Here is a 6,947-nt window from a genome sequence, read left to right as displayed (position 1 = left end):
AGTGCTGTATTGCCGGGTTGCACAAATGTAGCAGCTTCAAACGACACACACCATCTCACAACTTCTGCAGGCTGGAAGTCTGGGCACAGCTTAACTGGATTCCCTGTAAGGTTGCAGTCAAAGTTTTGGGCAAAGCTGGGTTCTTTTTTTTTTTTTTTTTAATGTTTATTCATTTTTTGAAAGAGAGAGAGGTGGGGGAGGGGCAGAGAGAGAGGGAGACACAGGATCGAAAGCAGGCTCCAGGCCCTGACTGTCAGCACAGAGCCCGACACAGGGCTTGAACTCATGAATCACAAAATTGTGACCTGAACTGAAGTCAGACGCTCAACTGAGCCCCCCAGGCGCCCCAGAGCTGGGTTCTTATATAGGGTTCAACTAAGGGAGGATCTGCTTCCAAGCTCATGTGGCAGCATTCAGTTGCTTGCAGACTGCTGAATGGAAGCCCTCAGTCAACTGGATATCTACTGGAGGCATCTCTTAGCTCCTTACTGTGTGGCCCTCACCATATGGCAGCTCCCAACAAAGAATCCTGCTTCTTCAAAGCCACTAAGGGAGTCAGGGCCCTGGCAAGACAGGTGTAGAATCTTATGTAATATAATCATGGATACATAATCACATATAAACTGTCACCTTTAGTGAACTTTATCAATTAGAAGCAAGGCACAGGTCCTGCCCATATACCTGAGGAAAGGGGATTATGCAATGGTGTGAATACAAAGAGGTGGGGGTCATGGGGGTCACCTCAGAGTCTGTCCACTTTGCCCTCTGTCCCCCAGTGACTCATGTCCGTCGCATTTGCAAAATAAATTCATGCCTCCCCCCCAAGATCAAAGTCCAGAAACTCATCTAAAGCAGGTTTAGGTATAGATGAGCTTCCTTTAGGTGTTCCTCTTACTTGACTTGTAAAACGAAAGATAAAAGTTATCTGCCTCTGGGGTGCCTGGGTGGCTCAGTTGGTTAAGCATCCAACTCTTCGTTTTGGCTCAGGTCATGATCTCACAATTCGTATGTTTGAGCCCCTCATCAGGCTCTGTGCTGACATCTCAGAGCCTGCTTGGAATTCTCTCTCTCTCCCTCTCTCTCTCTGCCCCTCCCCTGCTTGTGCCCTCTCTCTCTCTCAAAATAAATAAACTTTAATAAAAAACCAAGTTATCTGCCTCCATAAACATAACATACAATGGTGGGATAACAGCTATTGACATTCTTGTTCAAAAAAGGGTAATGTAGGAGGTACAAAGGAATCACTGGTTCACAGTAGTTCTGAAATCCAGATGAGCAAATGCTGGGTGTTCCCTGATTAGGTTTTAAGACCTGAGAATAATCCATGTTTCTTGGCTCTGCTTTCTGGGTACTGTCCTCTGGGTCATCCTTCCTTTCTCATGAAAGTTCATATGCATTTGCTTCTGAATAGGTTTTTTTTTTTTTAAGTTTATTTATTTATTTTGAGGGAGGAGGGGCTAAGGAAGAGGGAGCGAGAGAATCGCAAGTAGGCTCCACGCTCAGCACACAGCCTGTTTCCAGGCTCAATCTCACAAACCATGAGATCATGACCTGAGCCAACCTACTGGGGCACGCAGATACCCCATGTACCTGAGTAGTTTTACGAGCTTTTTTTCTTGCCAGCAGAATTTGGAAGATCCTACAGCCCCCTCTCATTTTGCACTCTATTCCTTATAGTTCAAGCTGGTGGTGCACTTGCTGAAACAGCTTTCTCAAAAACTGTGTGTGTCTTCTGTGGATTTCAGTGGGGTTTATTCCATTAGGCAAAAGCTATATCCCAGATCTTTGTGAGATAAGCCCTTCTCTACCCAGCTCCTGCTCAGATGGCCATAGGATAACTCACTTAAGCTTCCTCAAGGCCCCATGGTTAGATTAAAAGGTTCTGGGAGGCACATCCTTAATCTCTTGAAACAGTCCTTTGTGTGACTCAATACTACTCTGATCCTTTGATCTTCATGATGTTCTAACAAAAGATGGTGTCCTCACACCTTCTGCCTTTTTTCTAAACCAGTGTTTATTTATTCCATGTGCATGGAGGCCATTTCTTAATTTTAGCACCTTTTGCTATGTAAGGAGGCTGAGAATTTTCCAAATCAAGTCCTGACATTCAACAGTTTTTAAACCATTTTCCGCCTCAACTTATCTCTCTGCTCTCACATTTTACTAGAAGTAGCTAGAAGCAACCTGGCAGCACCTCAGTGTTGTGCTTGTTAATCTCAGCTATATTAACCAATTTATCACTTACATGTTCTATTTTCCACAGAGCTGCAGGAGACAATGTTTGTAAACTTTCTGCCGCTACCTAATGAGGACCCCTTCCTCCAGTTGCTATCAATAAAATCCTCACTTCCTTTTAATCCTCACTGGCAAGCCCTCCAAGTCCACACTGCTGCTAACAGTCAAATCAAGGCAATCCTGGCTCCTTCTACCACCTCCTCAAAATTTCTCCCAGCTCTGCCCACCACACCCTTCCAAAGCCACTCCCACATTCCTCCGTTTTTTTGTTACTGCAGCATCCCCGTTCCAGCACCAAAATCGGTATTCCTTGTTTATTGCTGTGCAATAACTTTACCACAAATTTACAGGCTATAAACACCACACATTTATTATCTCACAGTTTTTGGAAGGCAGAAGTCTGGGCTTGAGTGAACTGGGTCCTCTGTAAGGCAGCAGGAAAGATGTCCCCAGAGACAGGAAGGAAACCAGTGGTTTGCGGGAGGGGGGAGGCTGGGCAGGGGAGGAGAGAATGGGTAATGACCTCTGATGGGATGGATATAGAGTTTCCAGTGTGATGAAAATATTTTGGAACTAGATAGTGGTGATCGTTTAACAATTTTCTAAATATACTACATACCCACTGGATTTTATACCTGAAAAGGGCTAATTATATGGTATATTACATATTTTTAAAAATTATTTCTTTTTTTTTTTAATTTTTTTTTCAACGTTTATTTTATTTTTGGGACAGAGAGAGACAGAGCATGAACGGGGGAGGGGCAGAGAGAGAGAGGGAGACACAGAATCAGAAACAGGCTCCAGGCTCCGAGCCATCAGCCCAGAGCCCGACGTGGGGCTCGAACTCACGGACCGCGAGATTGTGACCTGGCTGAAGTCGGGCGTCGGGCGCTTAACTGCGCCACCCAGGCGCCCCTAAAAATTATTTCTTAAAATATTTTATTTTTATTTTTGAGAGAGAGAGAGAGAGAGAGCGTGAGCAAGGGAGGGGCAAAGAGAGAGGAGGATAGAGGATCCGAAGCAGGTCCCACACGTATAGAAGCGAGCCAGATGCAGGGCTCAAACCCACCAACTGAGAGATCATGACCTGAGCTGAAGTTGGCGCCCTTGTGAATTATATCTTAATTAAAAACAGAAAGTGTTGTCCAGGGCTGAGTTCTCATCCGGGGCCTGAATGGAGAAGAATCTGCTTCCAAGCTCACATGGCAGCATTCAGTTCCTTGCAGGCTGCTGGATGGAAATGGAAGGGCTCAGTTCTTGTGGAGGCAGACCGGAGGCTGCCTCAGCTCCTTGCTGCCCAGCCCTCTCGACCCTCTCCATATGGCAGCTTGTAACACAGCAGCCCACTTCTTCAAAGGCAGCCAGGGCTTGCCCCTGTCAACATGTTATTACAATTTTGTATTCTTATATAATGTAATCAGGTACATGTAGTCACTCCTGTCCTGTCACCTTTGCTGTATTCTCTTGGTTAGAAGCAAGTCACAGGTTCTGTCCACGCTCAAGGGGCAGGAGTTGCACAGGGCATGAACACCAGGCAGTGGGGGTCATGGGGGTCACCTCAGAGGCTGTTCCCACATAGGCAATTTTAAGAGTCTAGGGCTTTACTCTCAAATAAGGGTTTTGAACCGAGGAATCACATGACCTACCATGCTTCAAAAGGACACCTCTGGCTGCCATGTTGAGAACAGATTGAAGGTGTCAAGAGTGGAAGCAGAAGACCAGTTAGAAAGCTACTGCAAAAAAAAAAAATGCAGATGAAAGATGGGCTGGGAGGCTGTTATTAGACTGACACAGACACGGTCCTCTTCCACTTCCTAGGGCTCCCTGGAACTTCCCCAGGGGATGAGGACAGTCCTCCCCAAGCAGGCTCTGGCCCCTCTGCCTCCCATCTCTCAGGGCCCATCCTCCTCTTTCCTTAAGGTCTCTTAAGCCCAGCACACACTGGTTAGTCCAATGAAGCGAACAGCAATTGGACTGTCATTCCATCTGTCAGCAAAATATTTGCTAAATGTCACTTGTAACTACGGTGTGATGTTAATACTGTGCCTACAAGGAGGAAGAAGCAATGATCCATGTGCTGGAAAAGCTTGTGGCCCAGTAATGGTTAGGCCACTATAGGTGGGACACACTCTGCCAGCACATGAACAAAGAATGGGGGAGGAGGCCACAGCGGCACTGAGGGGTATGGATCTAGGGGTATAGAGGTACCCAAGCCTCAGGATATAAACTAACAGACACGGCCCGCCTCCTGAAACACATTTTTTTTAAAAGACTTTTTACAGTTTATTTATTTATTTTTGAGAGAGAGCGAGCGAGCCGTGGAGGAGCAGGGATAAGGGGAGACACAGAATCCGAAGCAGGCTCCAGGCTCTGAGCTGTCAGCACAGAGCCCGGCACAGGGCTCGAACTCACGAACCAAGAGATCATGACCTGAGCTGAAGTCGGATGCTTAATGGACTGAGCCACCCAGGTGCCCCTTGAAACACATTTTTAACATAGCCACATCAAGCTGTCTCTGTTCTTCCTTCTTCCCCACCACCCTGTTCCTACCACCAGGCTATCTTCGGCCCTGTCCTAGAAAGCCTTCTGCCCTTCTTTACTAATTTTTCTCTTCCATCTGAAGCCAGAGTTAACAGCCTTTACATCTGGGGAGGAGCTGTTCAATAGAAATATAATGTGAGTTAGGGCACCTGGGTGGCTCAGTCAGTTAGATATCTGACTTTGCTCAGGTCATGATCTCATGGTTCGTGGGTTCGAGCCCCACATCGGACTCTGTGCTGACAGCTCAGAGCCTGGAGCCTGCTTCGGATTCTGTGTCTCCTTCTCTCGCTGCCCCTCCCCTACTTGCCCCTGTCTTTCTCTCTCAAAAAAAAAAAAAAAAAAAAATTAAAAAATTAAAAAAAAAAAGAAATATAATGTGAGCAAAATGTGTGACTTTGAAGCTTCTAGTAGCCACATTTTTGAAAGGTTTTTAAAAGTGAAATTAATTTTGGGGCACCTGCCTGACTCAGTTGGTGGAGCATGCAACTCTGGATTCTTGGAGTTGTGAGTTTGAGCCCCATGTTGGGCTTAGAGATTACTTAGAAAAAAAAATTGGGGGAAGAAAAAGTGAAATTATTTATATAATCTATATATCTAAACATATTAAAAATTATAAACGATAACTTGAAAATTTTCTTTTTTCAGGTTAAGTCCCAAAAGTTTATTGGTATTTTACACTTATACCACATTTCAGTTGGGATCCTCAATTTTTATTGGAAATACGCAGTCTGTATTTAGATTCCACAAAATTTAGGTTGAAAAAGTAAATTCACATACCCAGGTTGTCTCACACATTATTTAAGTTTTCCAATAACTGAATCCATTTTAAAATTAATGTTTAAGTTACTTAAAATTCAGTGCATTAACAGTTCAGTTCCTTAGTGGCACACACAAGCCACATTTCAAGTGCTCAATGCCCACAAATGACTGTTGTCTACCAGAGCATAGGCCTCTGCAGTCTGGGCCCCAGATCTACCACTCATCTTCTGCTTTCTCCAATCACCCAGATTTACCCAGACCCTCCTGTCCTCAGCATGTCCACCCAAACATTGAAACAACAGCCTCCCTTTCCCCCTGCACCCCCATCTCCAACCTGCGGGAGCCACCCATGACTCATACCCAATCCCTGGCTCTCCTAGCCCACTTTTTACCTGGTCCTTCTATCTGGATTATCATTTCTATGCATAAACATGAGCTTACCAGAAGGCCAATTTGCATAGTGATTAAGTGGATTCACACACTTTCAGGATCAGGAGGTATTCTCCCTACACTGAATTGGGCTCCAGAAAATTGGGACTTGCCTTCTTTGTCATCTACTGGAGAAGACAGGATTTCAGTACTTGCTTGGTTTATGAGATGGTAAGAAAGAAAAGCTGCCAGAGCCTGAATGGTAGTTGAGGGGGCAGGAAAGGTGGGTGCCTTGGGTGTGTGTGTGGGTGGGGAGAGGACATTTCACATATGATTTATTGTGTCAGAATGACTTGGTTGTTAAATAAGTACTTTAAGGGATTATTTCATCTTTCATACTTTAAAATTTTTATAATTTAGGTTATTCCCCCCCTCCACCCCCCACCGCTGGATTTTTTTCAAGCTTCAGATCTCTGCCTGGAATTGTCTTGATTTGCATAATCTCACCTCTGAGGATTTAGCTCCACCCCTTAGGCCCCCCTTCTCGCAGTGCCCCATGCAGAACCTCTGCTGGGTTCCCTTCCTGGTCTTCCTACTTAGTCTACCTTCCCTAGTCTTCCTACTTTGGGCAGCCACCCTGCTCTGGCCTCCTCCTCCCTGGGGATGAGCCCGGCTGTGCAGCCTGCTGCTGAGAGGCTGGGATAATCCTCCCTGAGCTATTTCAAGGATTAGTCCTGCTGCCCTATGTCCAGCTCCCACACAAGTGGGATTCCAGAGCTGTGGACACTGTGCCAGGAAAGGAGGGGTGCAGCTCCTGTAATGCAGATCCATGCAGGGCAGGGCACCAGGGTCCAGGGTGCAAGTTTCTTAGAGACTGTCGTGGTACGTGGAGTTCAGTGAGATGGACACTGGCAGCCTGTGACCATAAGTATGACTGAGTCTAAGAGCTGGAGACATGACAGCCCAAAACTCCAGGGCCTCAATCTGTGCCTTGAAACACACACACACACACACACACACACACACACACACACACACACACA

At 45.8% G+C, this 6,947-nt stretch overlaps 1 long non-coding RNA gene across 1 annotated transcript in view; it reads right to left on the bottom strand.

The window, feature by feature from the left end:
• Positions 1-3,347: 3,347 nt before the first annotated feature.
• The window catches only part of LOC121022111 (uncharacterized), a 5,974-nt gene continuing 2,374 nt past the window's right edge, over positions 3,348-6,947 (bottom strand). The window contains exons 2-3 of the long non-coding RNA XR_005786813.1: positions 3,882-3,968; positions 3,348-3,465 (exon numbers count right to left, since the gene is read on the bottom strand). This is a non-coding gene — a long non-coding RNA (uncharacterized LOC121022111). The remainder of the gene's footprint in view (positions 3,466-3,881; positions 3,969-6,947) is intronic.

The sequence above is a fragment of the Herpailurus yagouaroundi genome, unplaced genomic scaffold, assembly GCF_014898765.1.
Source record: "Herpailurus yagouaroundi ecotype Mexico unplaced genomic scaffold, PumYag 355, whole genome shotgun sequence".
Taxonomy (NCBI): Eukaryota; Metazoa; Chordata; class Mammalia; order Carnivora; family Felidae; genus Herpailurus; species Herpailurus yagouaroundi.
Note: the sequence above shows the minus strand (reverse complement) of the source record. Positions and strands in the feature narration are given on the sequence as shown.